A 13,754-nucleotide genomic window follows, 5' to 3' on the forward strand; every position below is an offset into this window, starting at 1 on the left:
TCAGTCGAGCGTCCTGGTTGCCCGAACCGGCTTGGTTGCTGGAAGTTGATGCCCGTATCGGAAGCTTCACTGCTTTGCACGTGCTAGCTTGTTTTCACCTCTTCACCTGCCAGGCACATGTAACATTGCGATTAGCTACCGTGACGATACCTGCAGTGCCTTCGAGGTTAAAGGAATGAAGGGAGAAAAAAAATCGAGGCATGGTTAAAGAATTTATATTGTGGCACTTAGCATCCCGAAATTACTGTGGAGTACGAGGGACGCAGTGACGGAGAGCTTTATTTATTTATTTAGGAAATACTGCGCTCATTGAAGACCAGGCAGGTCAAGAGGGGAACAAATAGTCAATTATGCACACATCAAAAGCAATAATTAAGTTATAGTGTGAGGAAAAAGATCGGCACTCTGAACAGCCTCGTTGCCATCGCGTGGCTCGTACCTATATATACAGGGTGTTTCAGCGAACACTTTCAAAAATTCTTAAAGCTTGCCTGTGGCAGATAGCCCAATTCTAGTTAATCAGCTCATCTACTCGAAGAGGCGGACATTACTTGCACAAAGAATTGAAATGCATAATCGACTAATTAACGCCAATTCAGTAATTAAGTTTTTAACTAATTACCTCATGGCCTATATTGCAATTAACAAATTGTAGCCGTGGAGTTCGCAAGGCGGATACACTTAGAATTAATTCTCATGATGACACCAGTTTCGAGATATTAATTCCTGAACTTTGCGGAGAAATGCATTGGCGTTCCAGTTAAATTCTTAACAAAATGTCGCTTTATGCATTGAAGCACAAAATTAACTAGAACGCCAATGCATTTCTCCGCAAAGTTCGGGAATTAATATCTCGAACTGGTGTCATCCTGAGAATTAATTCCTAGTGTATCCGCCTTGCGAACTCCATGGCTACAATTTTTAAATGACAATATGGGCCATCAGGTAATTAGTTAAATACTTGATTAGCGAATTTGTGTTAATTAGTCGATTATGAATTTCAATTTTTTGTGCAAGTAATGTCCGGCTCTTCGAGTAGACCAGCGCATTAACTAGAATTGGGCTATCTGCCACAGGCAACCTTAAATAAATTTTGAAAGTGTTCACTGAAACACCCTGTATATATATATATATATATATATATATATATATATATATATATATATAGTTCGCTCTCTGGCTACACCCTACCTGCTGGTGCTGCGTTTGTGGCTGCCGCTCTACGACCCGAATAAACCCCCTTTACAATTGGTAGATGTGCTGGGTACGAGAGGAAATCTGGAACTTCGCAACCGGACACTACAGGCTGTGTGCCGGAATGCTGTGTGTATTATGCCGGAAGAAGGGTCACCACAACCACAACCCGCTGCCCCGGTGACTACCTTGGTCTGCCCTGGCCCGCTACGTCAACGCGACCCACCCATCTTCAGTGGTACAGAAGAGCATGGCGTAGAAGACTGGCTCGCTGACTACGACCTGGTGAGCACCCACAACAACTGAGGCCAAGTTCACTTCATATTCACACTCGGCCACGCCGCGAGTTTCCAGCGCGCTTGCAACCAGGCAACTCGTCCAGGGAGTGATGTCGTCGTTGGTGAGCCGTCCAGCGCGCAACCAGCTTCTCTGGCGGGCGGCACTGACTATTGCGCGCTGGTCGCAGGTCTCGCCAACGACTATACCGTCGCATATGTGCACGTAAGGCTGGGGATACTGGACAATGAAACGCTGCTATGCTCAGCTGTCGCGTGCGTCTTTTCAGTGTTGCCGCTGACTGATCAAGCTTCGCCGATGTTCTCGAATACGCTGAGCTCGACGAAACACCTGCTGCTGCTGCTGCTGCTGCTGCTGATTCGTCCTTATCCGAAGGTGGAACGAGGATCGTCTTGCGCATCTTCAGGTGTCTTGCGCGTCTTTCGCGTGCAGGAAGGTCTTCGATGATGATGATCTCAGTCGTGTTACTTGCCTTCGTTCCTTTCAGCGAGGCCTTACTCAGCGCGGAGCCAACAGTCACGTATTCGGCCAATGACTGCGTTCAAATTCTAGCATCTGGTGGGTCCGGACGGTTCTGCCTGCAGGGATCCGGGGACGTATCGGGTTCCTGAAGGGCTAGCTGTTCAAGTACAAAAGGAGCTGGTGCCTCTATGTGCTCCGGCATTGATGAATTCCGAAGCCGCTTCAGCGACTGCTGCGGACGGAAAGTGGTCACGGCCTCTAAATGTGATGGTGTAGAGAACGAGACCCGTGGTGGAAAAATTGGCTCGCATCCACGGTCTACCATGGAGCAGGCTGTGAGCCCGTCTACTAAAATTTTGCCGGGTCACTAGTAGAAGAGAAGACGACGAGGGGAGAATAGAACAGCCGGTACAGTGAACGGGTGCTGTGTGTCTGTCTCCTTGATTCCTTTACGAAATATATATATATATATATATATATATATATATATATTGCCTGAGTGCAGCGGCGAGATGGTGCAGCTCCCTAGCTTTTCGATGGGGGCGAAATGCGAAAACACCCGTGTACTTAGGTTTAGGTGCACGTTAAAGAACCCCAGGTGGTCCAAATTTCCGGAGTCCCCCACTACGGCGTGCCTCATAATCAGAACTGGTTTTGGCACGTAAAACCCCATAATTTATTTTTTTTTTCAGCTCCCGACCTTCACGTGGTTGCCACCGCAGTACCTCGGCTGGCGTTAGAGCACTGCACGGGCTCGGGCTTACCCGAAAGCCCGGGCCGGGCCGGGCCGAGTAGAGCAGTTTTTTCTCGGGCTCGGGCACGGCGTGTGCTTTTTGACCCGGGCCCGGGCCGGGCTCGGGTTTTTTGACGCGGGCCCGGGCCGGGCTTGGGCTTTCTAGTGGTGTGCATGTAACGTGCAGCGAGTTACTCTCGGGCGTCTCAACTCTGAAAAACATATTTTTCGATCTCGGGCCGGGTTCGGGCCGGTTTCGAGCCGGGTTCGGGCCTAAGGTAAAGGGCTGGCGGGCCGGGCCGGGCGGGTAACGTAGATTACCCGGGCCCGGGTCTCGCCATAAAAGTTTTGAGCGGGCTCGGGTGGGCAGCCCAACGTAAAAACGGGCCCGGGCCGGGCCCGGGCTGAAAAAATCGGCCCGTGCTGTGCTCTAGCTGGCGTAGACTGCCAAGTCGATGCAGCGTGTTTAGAGGATGTGGTGGAGCTGATAGGATCGATTGAGGATTAGCCGCCCGGTGGTGGGTCAACGCGGGAGTGGTGGTCACCATGCGCTTCCCACCGTCTGTGTTGAAGCCGACGGCTACACCCGGTGAAGCGGTGTCTACGGCGGGGCAGCCTGCGGCCCTCCCTGTCGAGGCGTTGCTGGGCACACCTGCCACAGGATCGAAGCGGTAGCTCTCCGGAGCGTCGGGCGCTATCGGACTCACCGCAGTCATGAGGAAGCAGGCTGAAAGCAGCCATCAGAGCTGCACTCGATTTAGGCAACGACCCATGTTTGATGCCTGCGTAGTTGTCCCATGCCTTGGCGGCACCGCAAAGTCATTTATCTGTAACCAGCCATCTTGTGTGGTCTCGCCAGGCATGACAATCACACAAGGCATTCATGTTGGGAACCCAAAGAATGGCGTCGTCTTGAAAACCGCAAAACGTCGGTATTTCCATGAACGCCGGCTGCAGGGATGCGTGGACGGCGTTTCCAGGGAGGACGCACCTGCTGACGGATGCGAAGGCGGTCATCATAACCTGTAGCTGTTGCGTCACGTTGGCGATGGCGTGGACGAGGGTATCGCTACATCCCTGTCCTAGAGCCACCGAGGAGGCTTGGACGCCGTCCCCGGATGGTGCAGTGCGTACTTGCGACGGTGGTAGGGTGGCAGGCTCCATACCTGAGGAAGCGTGTACGGCTTTCCTGGGCCAGAGGGACCCGGCACGCCGAAGAACCGCGCGAGGAAACACTTCAGGCCTTAAGGCAGGTTCGTAGTCGACTGCGCCATTGTAAAGGAATCAAGGAGACAGAGACGCAGCACCCGTTCATTGTTGTTGGTGTTGCCTACCACGTCTGTGGCAACATTTCTTGGCCAGTCCCCCCACGGTGGGGGACTGGCCAAGAAATAGGTGGATTATTCCAAATTGCTATGGAACATAAATTTCCGGATATATGTGGAATTAGCATTGATCAGCGTTGAATTATCTGTTAAAATAAAATCAGGAAAGTCATATTCAATGAGTAATAATTTAAAAGTACAAAAAAAAGAAAACGACAGAATTTAGCAGCGAATTCGGTTGGATTCTGTAAGAAACGTTTGAACAGCGGAGCAAGCATCCCTGTGGCTGAATGCCAAAGTGGAGGCCCCGAACGAAAGAATAGCAGGTTCTGTGAAATCCAGGCCAAGTCTTTGAAAATATATTTCCTATAATCATTTTCTTGCGGCAGTAAAGCGGCGACAAGATAGAAGAAAGTGATGCATTGTCTCGTCTTCATTACAAAACGAGCAGAAGGGGGAGGGAACCATACCCGATCTGTGTAAGTAGAAATTCAGGGAGGGAATTCGGCAACGGTATTTGGTGAGAAAGACCTAAAGCATCTTTGTGTTACAGGATTCGCTACGCCAGGGAAATACCAGGTAGAGCACTGCACGGTCTCGGGCTTACCCGACAGCCCGGGCCCGGTCCGGCCCACGGGACGGGCCGGGCCGGGTAGAGCAGTTTTTTCGCGGTCTCGGGCGCGTCATTTGGTTTTGAACCAGGGCCCGGGCCGGCCTCGGACTTTCTGGTGGTGTGCATGTAACGTCCAGCGAGTTATCCTCGCCCGTCTCGACTCTGAAAAACCTGTCGCCCCGGCGCAGCTGGAAGTTAGCAGTGCTACTCCTGTGCACTTCCATTTTCTTCTTCCGTCGTATTTTGCGCTGTTTGAACTAAAAGTCCAGAAAGACCGAAGTCGCCTCAAACCAAAGGATGCCATTGTATTCCTTACCTAAATCAATGTAATTAATGCTTTCAGCGCGGTGCAAGCACGTTCGCGACTTGTTGATTTTAGGGGCGAAGCTCCTTAGGGTGTGGGTCGTTCCCTCCTCTGTAGTAGTATTATGTAGCCACCTGTAGTTTTATGAAGAGTTCACTAGATGGCGTTCCGGTTCCGGTTCCACTTCCGGTTCCACTTCCGGTTCCGATTCCACTTTGCGCGCGTTCGGTGCGAACGCGGGCAAAACGCCGATGGCGTCGACAACAGTTCTGCGCGTTGCTGGTGCTGCTGCATGTCCAAGTTTATACAGCTGATAAAACTACCTTGAGTCGACCCCATGCCTGCTTCGCATACTACTCAGGGTTTCCCTACGGGAAGATGGTGTAATTTTCTCTCTCGTTCCCGACGCGCGCTCTCTTTATCTCTCGTCCGTAGCTGTTTTTTACCCGAATGATCCCCCGGTCCTTCGCCCACTCATCATCATTCACTTCGCGGATATGCTGTGATTTTTTTTTCAGAGGCGAGTTGGTAAAACGATGACAGGTAAGATACGATAAATCGTCACGTGGCTTAAATATGGCACTACGTCCATGCATGATTGCACGCATGTTCTCAACCGGCCGCCCAACAGCATCGCATTACGCTGCACCAAGGAGGAACGAGATGCTTTCTTTCTCCATTTACTCCATTAATGCGATGCGCTCACAACCGGTCGTGGCCGCGCTTCGGCTATAGTTCACTTGAATACGGTTGAGTGGGACGAGCGGCTGGGGCGGCGCATGCTTTGCAGTGAGGCGCCCGATGTGGAAAAATATTGTGGCCGCGCTGCGGTAGAAATGGATTGGGCTGCATCAAGGTCGTACCGTTGCAAACTGCTGGCGATACTGCTCGGCAGGGTCATTCGTACTACTTCGTACTACTATTTGCGTTCAGACCGCTCAAATGGTGTTCATAATTGTATTTGACATGTATTTATGCCTTAGGAATAAATTCATTTGATTCTCTTCTTTATTTTATGTTTTTTAATGCCGCTCGGTGATCTTTTTCGGTCTCGGGCTGGGTTTGGGCCGGTTTCAAGCCGGGCTCGGGCTGCGCTCGCGCCTAAGGTAAAGGGGTGGCGGGCCGGGCTGGGCCGGGAGGTAACGTAGATTATTTCCGGGCCCGGGCCGGGCTCGGGTCTCGCCATAAAATTTTTGGTCGGGCTCGGGCGGGCAGCCCAACGTAAAAACGGCCCGGGCCAGGCCCGTGCAGTGCTCTACTACCAGGTGTTCATAATCTGGAGAAGCAGTCAGAACTGGGATTGATTAGGTTTTTCTTATTGATCGCATCCGAAATCTTGCCGCCCTCATGTGAGTTGTCACTGGTAGAATAGGATGAACTGGGCCGCAAAATGATGTCTTTGCCAGTGAATCGGCAGTTCGATTGAAAAACAAACCTTTATGACCAGGTACCCAAACCAAATGAACACATTGCACATGGGCAGGAACTAGCAAGTAAAAGAGTTTTACCATGGGCGAATCACAAGTAGCGCTAAGGGAAGAGCATACAGATAGTTAGTAAGTAACAATAGCAGCTGTTGTAATCGTTTGGTCTAATATACGTAAAGCTACAATTACTGCTAAAAGCTCAGCCAGAAAAATAGGCACACAGTCAGGCAATCTTAAAGAAACAGACCAGTCGAGTGCAGGACAAAACATTCCAATGCCAGTCTTTCCTCGCACTGTGATGCATCTGTCGCAATGATAATGCTTGTTCCTAGGGTGCTTAGGTGGTCTCCTAACAGTCCGTTTAAGAGGCCGTTTTATACCATCAAAAGTGATCTTCTTCGCATACCTGCTCTTCGATTACTCAACTTGCGCAAGATGCCCATTGTACGAGCTCCTTTTGTCGCAATATATTAAATATGCGGCTGCCATTTAAGAGTTCCGTTATAAATAACTCCAAATTACTTGAGTGACACTACTTGAGGGTTATCTTCTAGATGATAGTTAAGCGATATGTGTACCGAGTCTTTAATGGGAAAAACAAGGATAGCACACTTTTAGCATTAAGGTTTAAGTGTAAGCTATCCAGCCAGCCTTCCAGTTTCCTTAGATACGACTGCGAAATTTCTTAAAGGGAGTACATGTCACTAGCCATACCAAAAAAGGCAATGTCGTCAGCATAAATGTAGGTACTGACACCTCGGTAAGCGGGGATTCTGCTCAGTAAAATATTAAATAACATTCGTGAAAGTACCGATCCCTGAGGAACACCTCTTGTTTGCTTGTGTTTACCAGATGAATAGCCGCTTCGAAAACAAAAAAAATTCCCTGTCTTTTAAAAATTCATGCACTCATGCTTCAATATATCCTGGAAAGTCATGGCCCTATAACCGTTTTTTTTAATTGTATGTTCAGTGCTGTCATAGGCTTTACATACATCTAAGGTAACTAAAGCCGCATATTGGTTTTTCTGCCTGGCAATGTTAATGCGACTTTCAAGGTCTATATGCGCGTGCCATACTTAATAACCAGATCGAAATCCAATTTGACACGGAATCAGCAATTGATTTTCGTCAATAAACTGCCCATGAAGCACTCTTTCAATAAGTTTCACTATGTTTGATGTCAACACAATTGGTCTTATGTTGTCGATACTATACCCTGTCCCTTGCATTTTAAGTAACGGAATAATTTTGGCGATCTTCCACTCCTGTGGAATCCATGCATTACTAATAGAGTAGTTCAGCAACTTCAGAGGCTCACTGGGGGCTTCTTGGAACAAAATATTTAACATTGCATTTTTTATTCTGTCCGGGCCAGGCGCTGTAGTTGGCAACCATAACATGACCTGTGCTACTTCCGAATAGGATATCTATCTGTAGTCCGAGAATGCAGGTGTAAATACACAAGTTTGAAGGCGCGTTGTGAGCCGGCTCTCCAATCCTTTAGCCAATAGGTCTAAGGACTCCTGCATTTCTTGTGAGGTATAGACGATTGAGTCTACATTAACGCTTATTGGGAGTCTGCTTCTAGAACGAAGGTAATTAAATAAAGCATACTTGTTTTTGGATTGAGATAGATATTCAAAATGTTTTTTATCGTACTCATCTTTTGTATCTTTAACAGTACGCTTGAAGGTTGCCGAAATAAATTGATAATTTTTCCAATTTTGTGGGCTCTGATTATCTAGAAGTTTTACTAAGCAACTTTTCTTCTGAAATAAACTCATCTGCACTCGCTGCTCCACCAGGGACTAGATGATGTACGCTTAGCTGTCGGAATTACGAATTCAGACTTTTGTCGTGACATCTGAAATGCTGAGCAAATATTCAAGCCAATCTCTTCATCATTACTATTAGTTAATGACGCAATGAAGGAGTGCAAGCAATCTTTAAACTTTTTGCAGTCAACAAATGTTCTGTCTTGTTGTTCAACTGATGTTAATGGGCATGCACTTTCCAAATATACCGGGAGATGATCCCTGTTTGTGGAGAAATCAGTCGTAGTCCAAGATGTCCCGGCAATACTTGTGCTAGAAAACGTCAAATCTAATACTGAACGAGATTGACCAGGGACAAATGCAGGTGATCTCATAATTAGGCATGGTAGATTTTTATCTATGGTCCAGTCCTATAGACGCGTCTCACATGAATCTGTTCTGCAGCCCCATGACACGTGATGCGAGTTCAAGTCACCAGTAAGGATGACTTCATTCTTGCAGCTAGCAAGCGCACTATCCAAGTGGTATGTACTGTGTACGCCCGTAGGAAAATAAGCATTTATAATGGAATATGAACGGTAGCCTGGGATGCTGAGGTGCAGTGCCAAAATTTCGCATTCCAGAGACATTATCTTGAAAGCTATTTTCGCCTTCTGACAAAATTTAGAAGACAACAAAATCATTAAGCCAACTCCTAGTGAAAGGCGATCTAACCGAAAAGATAGAAAATCTTTAAAACGAAAATTTTTCTTAGGAGTGAGCCAGGTTTCTTGTAAAATTATGACGTCAGAATTAAGATGTGATGTTAAGCAATTTAAATCTGCTGAAGCAGAAATCAAGAAACGACAGTTCCACTCTAGCACTTTTAAACAAGCTGTGGTGATTATCTAATTGATATAAATTATTCAGCGACTACGATCGAAATGTACCCTCTTGGATGCCAGAATGAGAAATAGGATTCCCCTTTTCGTTTTTCGTATATGGGCAAGACGCAGTTAATGGAGACCCAGTTCGCTTTTGCGGCCTGGTATCGTGATCTGTTTGGATGTCATCCTGTGAGTGACTGACGCGAAGCACAAGGATCGGATACAACAAACGTTGGGTCCGATCTGATACTCGGCGATATGACTGAACATGCTACCTGTTCTGCAGCGGAAGCAATCAATTTGGTGATTGGTGTTGCAGCTGTTTGCAACAGCTGCGTCATCTGAGCTGTAAACACTTAAGAAATACATTCTGTAACACTTGTGACAATTTGTTGCATAGCCTTTGTCATTGCTTTTTCTACTGCTGACTCAATGAGTTTTAACAAGTTATCTTCATTAAAAGTAGATTGCCTCGCAGCGAGGCCAGCGTAAACAAAGTCCCTTTCCTTGACGACTGCAGTAGCTTCTCGCTGCGAACATCTTCTCCTGCCAATTATATCGAGTACCTGTATTTCATTAGCTCTTGCCGAGCAGTTTGCACAGTCGGCCGCATGGTTTCCTCCACACACACATCACATTTCGGCTTCAGCTGTGCACACATTAGGGGAATGATCCTCACCACAGACGCGACAGCGTGCATTTGATTTGCAGCCTCCAAAACGCCAGCAGTTCCGACACTGAAGTGAAGGGGAAGCGAGAGGTTCCACTCAAAAATAAGTGGCCAAACAGTTAGTTCAGATGGGCAGGGCATGCCAATAAACGTAGCAATAACCGATTCAGGGGCAACTTTTTCTCCGTTTACAAGTCAGTTATATCGGTATAGAGCTATGACGCCAGCATCAGTCAGTTTCTCCAGAGTCTCAGTTGGGCTACGCCATGGACAATGCCATTAGTGCATGCTAGATGAGGATAAATAAACGCACTCACCGCGACAGATGCAAAAGTCTTGCCCTTTAGAAGGTCTAAAACATAGGTCGGATCTGATGAGCTACAAACTATCCCACCTCTTCCAAATTGTTGAACATCGCTTATCATCTAAAGGTGACGCGTCATGGTTTGGAGCTCGGCCTGGAGAGCCTGCGGGTTGTTTAGCCGGATGAATCCACCGCTCGAGGGGACCAGCATGGCAGGGATGCTGCTAACACCACTGCGGAAGAAAGATTCCAAAGCCGAATCACCAGGGAAAGGGAGGCTGGGCAAGGGCCCAGCCCTCCCAGGGCTGGGCCCTTGCCCAGGAGAGTTTTTAGACATTAGCCTTTCACCCCATCTCTTCACCCCTTCCACTCGGGTGGAGAAATTCCAGCGAAGCTGTACAATGGTAGGAATTATGTATTTACAATTATGACTATTAAGATGTGATGGTGTAATTGGTTATTTGAACTATTAAAATGAGAAAAATATATGATCCGGTTATTTTCATTCATTTAGTGACCACAGGGACCATGGCCTTACGGTCGCTACGGTACACCACCATAGAGTGTATGGCAAAGGTTGGCACGTTCTTCATAACCCACGTCACTAACGCCGCGAGCGTTCGGTGCGAACGCGGGCAAAACGCCGCCGCCGTCGACAACAGTTGTGCGAGTTGTTTGTGTGACCGCACACAACCGCTCTCAAGGAAGGAAGGAAATCAACTTTATTAAAGGTCCTGCAGGCCACGAGAGCTTTGGGGCTCTCATGGAGCGGGCGTCTCCCACGACGGAACCGGGAGGTTGAGCTTCCCGGCGGCGTCGTGGACCTGCTGGACGGCCCAGAGTTGGGGAGCGAGTTCTTCGCTCCGGATTGCTTCTTCAAACTTGCGCTTGTCCGGTTCGGAGTTTATGTGAGCTTGCGAGCACGGCCAGAGTAAATGATAGACGTTAAGGGATGTATTACAATTGGTGCAATAAGACTTGTCGTAGAGCTCAGGCATGTAGTGGTGTAGTCTGTTTTGCGTGGGGTATGTGTCTGTTTGTAGCATTCTGAGAGTAACCGCTTGAGCTCGAGTGAGCATGCGGTGTGGCGTGCTAAACTGTCTACGTTGTATGTAGTAGTGTTTAGTGATTTCAGTGTATGTAGTGGGGGCGTCCTTGTTCTCCGAGTGGTCGGGTGAAGCCGCGCGGTCTGTAGGCGCGCGCAGCCTCGTGTGCCGCCTCGTTAAGGTTGGGGACGTCGCCGATCTTTGGTCCTAAGTGTGCCGGGAACCAGTATATGACGTGGTGCTTAATCTCTTTCTTTGTGGCAATTCTTAGAGCCTTTGCGCAGACCGTGCCCTTTTGAAAAGCTCTAATTGCGGCTATGGAGTCACTGTAGATGTGAAAAATATTGTCATTGGTCAGCGCAACGGCGACCGCAACCTGTTCAGCCTGTTCAGGCTTCCTTGCGATTACCGTGGCTGCATGTCTTGTGGATCCGCAGCCGTCCACCATCGCCACTGCGAAAGCTTTGTTTCCCGCGTATGCCACCGCGTCCACAAAAACTGAGCTTTCGCGGTTTGCCAAGGCTTGGTTAAGGAGGATTTGTCCTCTCGCTTGTCGTCTGCCCCTGTTGTTTTCGGGGTGTACGTTTCTGGGTATAGGTCGGACCGTGATCTTAGCGCGGATGTCCCGTGGGAGGTCCGCAAAGTCTTTTTCTATGTTTCCTTGAGCAAATCCCAGCTTCGCTAGGATCGTGCGCCCCGGAGGCGTCGTCGAAAGCCTAGCAAGCTGGGCGCGCTGCTGGGCCTCGGCAATTTCTTCCAGGGTGTTGTGCATACCCAGGTGCCCCAGCTTCTCGTTGGTGGTGCTGGTCGGAATGCCGAGGGCTTGCTTGGTGACCTTTCTGTTTTGCGCATTGAGTCTGTCTCTTTCGGATCTTGACCAATTGAGCATTGCCGCAACGTATGCGAAGTGACAGGTGACGAACGCGTGTATGAGTTTAACGAGATTATGTTCCTTGAGGCCCCTGCGTCTATTGGCAATTCTTCTGATGAGCCCGATAGCGTTGTTAGTCTTGGTGATGAGCTTCTGAACCGTAGAGGCATTGACGTCTTTATTCTCTACTATCATACCCAAGACTGATTTTGTCGACGTACGGGATGGCGTGTCCCGAATTGGTTTGTACGGTAATTTCCTGATTGTAATCGAAGTCTGTTGAATATGGCCTTCGGCCCTTCTGCGTGGGTCTGCGTACAAGCAGCTCCGACTTGGTAGGCGAGCATCTGAGTCCTGTGGGAATTAGAAATTCTTCTACGGTGTTCGCTGCTTCTTGCAAGATGTACTGCACCATACCAGGGGTTCCTTTGGAGACCCACATGGTGATGTCGTCTGCGTATATGGTGTGCTCGAGCCCATGGATCTGTCCGAGTTTCTCGGCAAGTCCCGCCATGGCAAGGTTGAAAAGCATAGGGAAGATGACCGAGCCTTGGGGGGTGCCCTTGCTCCCCAACGAGAGTGTCTCCGTGGAGAGGTCGGCAAATCGGAGCGTAGCCGTCCTGTTATCCAAGAATGACTTGACGTACGCGTGGAATCTAGCTCCGAGGTTGAGTTTGGAAATGGTGTCCGCAATGTATTGGTGAGATAGGTTATCAAACGCTTTCTCGAGATCCAACCCGAGAATGGCCTTGGCGTTTCTAATGGGGTCATCAATGATTTGGTGCTTGATTAAAATCATGGTGTCTTGAGTTGATAGACCGGGTCTAAATCCTATGAGGGTGTGTGGTAACAGTCCCTTGTTTTCAAGGAATCTGGAGATTCTGTTGTGAACGGCGTGTTCCGCCGCCTTACCCACGCACGACGTGAGCGATATGGGTCTAAGGTTCTCGACGCCCGAGGGCTTGTTGGGCTTTGGGATGAGAACCGTAGTGGCGTGCTTCCATTCCGGCGGGACCATGCCTGAATCCCAGACCTGATTGATTCGATCCGCTAGGAACCGGATGGAGTCTTCGTCCAAGTTACGAAGGGCCTTGTTACTAATACCGTCGGGACCTGGGGCCGATGTGCCGTTAAGGTTTTGAAGGACGGTCCTGATTTCTTCCAGGTTGAAGGGTTCGTCGAGGTCGGGGTTGTCCGCTTCCGTGTACGGGGAACCGGGTGCTTCGGCGTCGCTTTCGTGGCTGCTCGAGAGTGGCATGTATCTTTCGACAAGTCTTGCCATAAATTCCTGCTCGTTGGAGTTTTTGAGGTCGCGTTTCGCTATCTTGTCAGCCGCCTTGGTCTGGGAACTCTTGGTTTGACCCTTGTTAAGAACGTGTTTGAGCAGTTTCCAGGTTTTGACCGATGTCATGCTGCCATCGGCCCTTGCACATACTTCGTCCCATTGTTGGTTGGAGAGTACCGCACAGTGGTTCCCAATGTCCTTGTTCAGTAGTGCGATTTTTTTCTTAGTCTTCTATTGAGTCTCTGGGTACGCCATCTCTGCAATATGGATCTTTTTGCTTCCACCATGTGAACGAGCTTAGAATGCATCCGGATTGTCTGGACGTCCGTTTCTATATCTTTTGTCGCCTTGAGGGCGTCCTCCTTGAGTTCGTGCGTCCACTGTTCTAGTGTAGTGGGCTTCTCGGTACGTTCCTTTGTTACCTGTCTAAACGCCTTCCAATCCGCGTATATCCACTTTCGGAGTGGTTTCGAGGCGATTGCTATTGACGTTTCTGGAATGTAATGGTCGCTGCCGAGGTGCTTGCCGGAATTATGCCAGGTGGCCCTCTCGACGTTGAGGACGAATGTGAGGTCTGTGG

General features: G+C 48.9%; 1 protein-coding gene across 6 annotated transcripts in view; it reads right to left on the reverse strand.

Moving 5' to 3' along the window:
* LOC119454627 (keratin-associated protein 21-1-like) overlaps positions 1–13,754 on the reverse strand; it is a 569,870-nt gene that overhangs the window by 192,979 nt on the left and 363,137 nt on the right. Inside the window, exon 1 of one of the 6 annotated variants that reach the window (XM_049666922.1) lies at positions 9,912–9,921. The exons of 4 other annotated variants lie outside the window; for them this stretch is intronic. The gene's annotated coding sequence lies outside the window, so the exon portion shown is untranslated. Of the gene's footprint in view, positions 1–3,936; positions 3,947–9,911; positions 9,922–13,754 lie in introns of those variants that run through there. One more of the 6 variants, XM_049666917.1, reaches the window with a different exon arrangement.

Source organism: Dermacentor silvarum, chromosome 5, assembly GCF_013339745.2.
Source record: "Dermacentor silvarum isolate Dsil-2018 chromosome 5, BIME_Dsil_1.4, whole genome shotgun sequence".
Lineage (NCBI taxonomy): Eukaryota > Metazoa > Arthropoda > Arachnida > Ixodida > Ixodidae > Dermacentor > Dermacentor silvarum.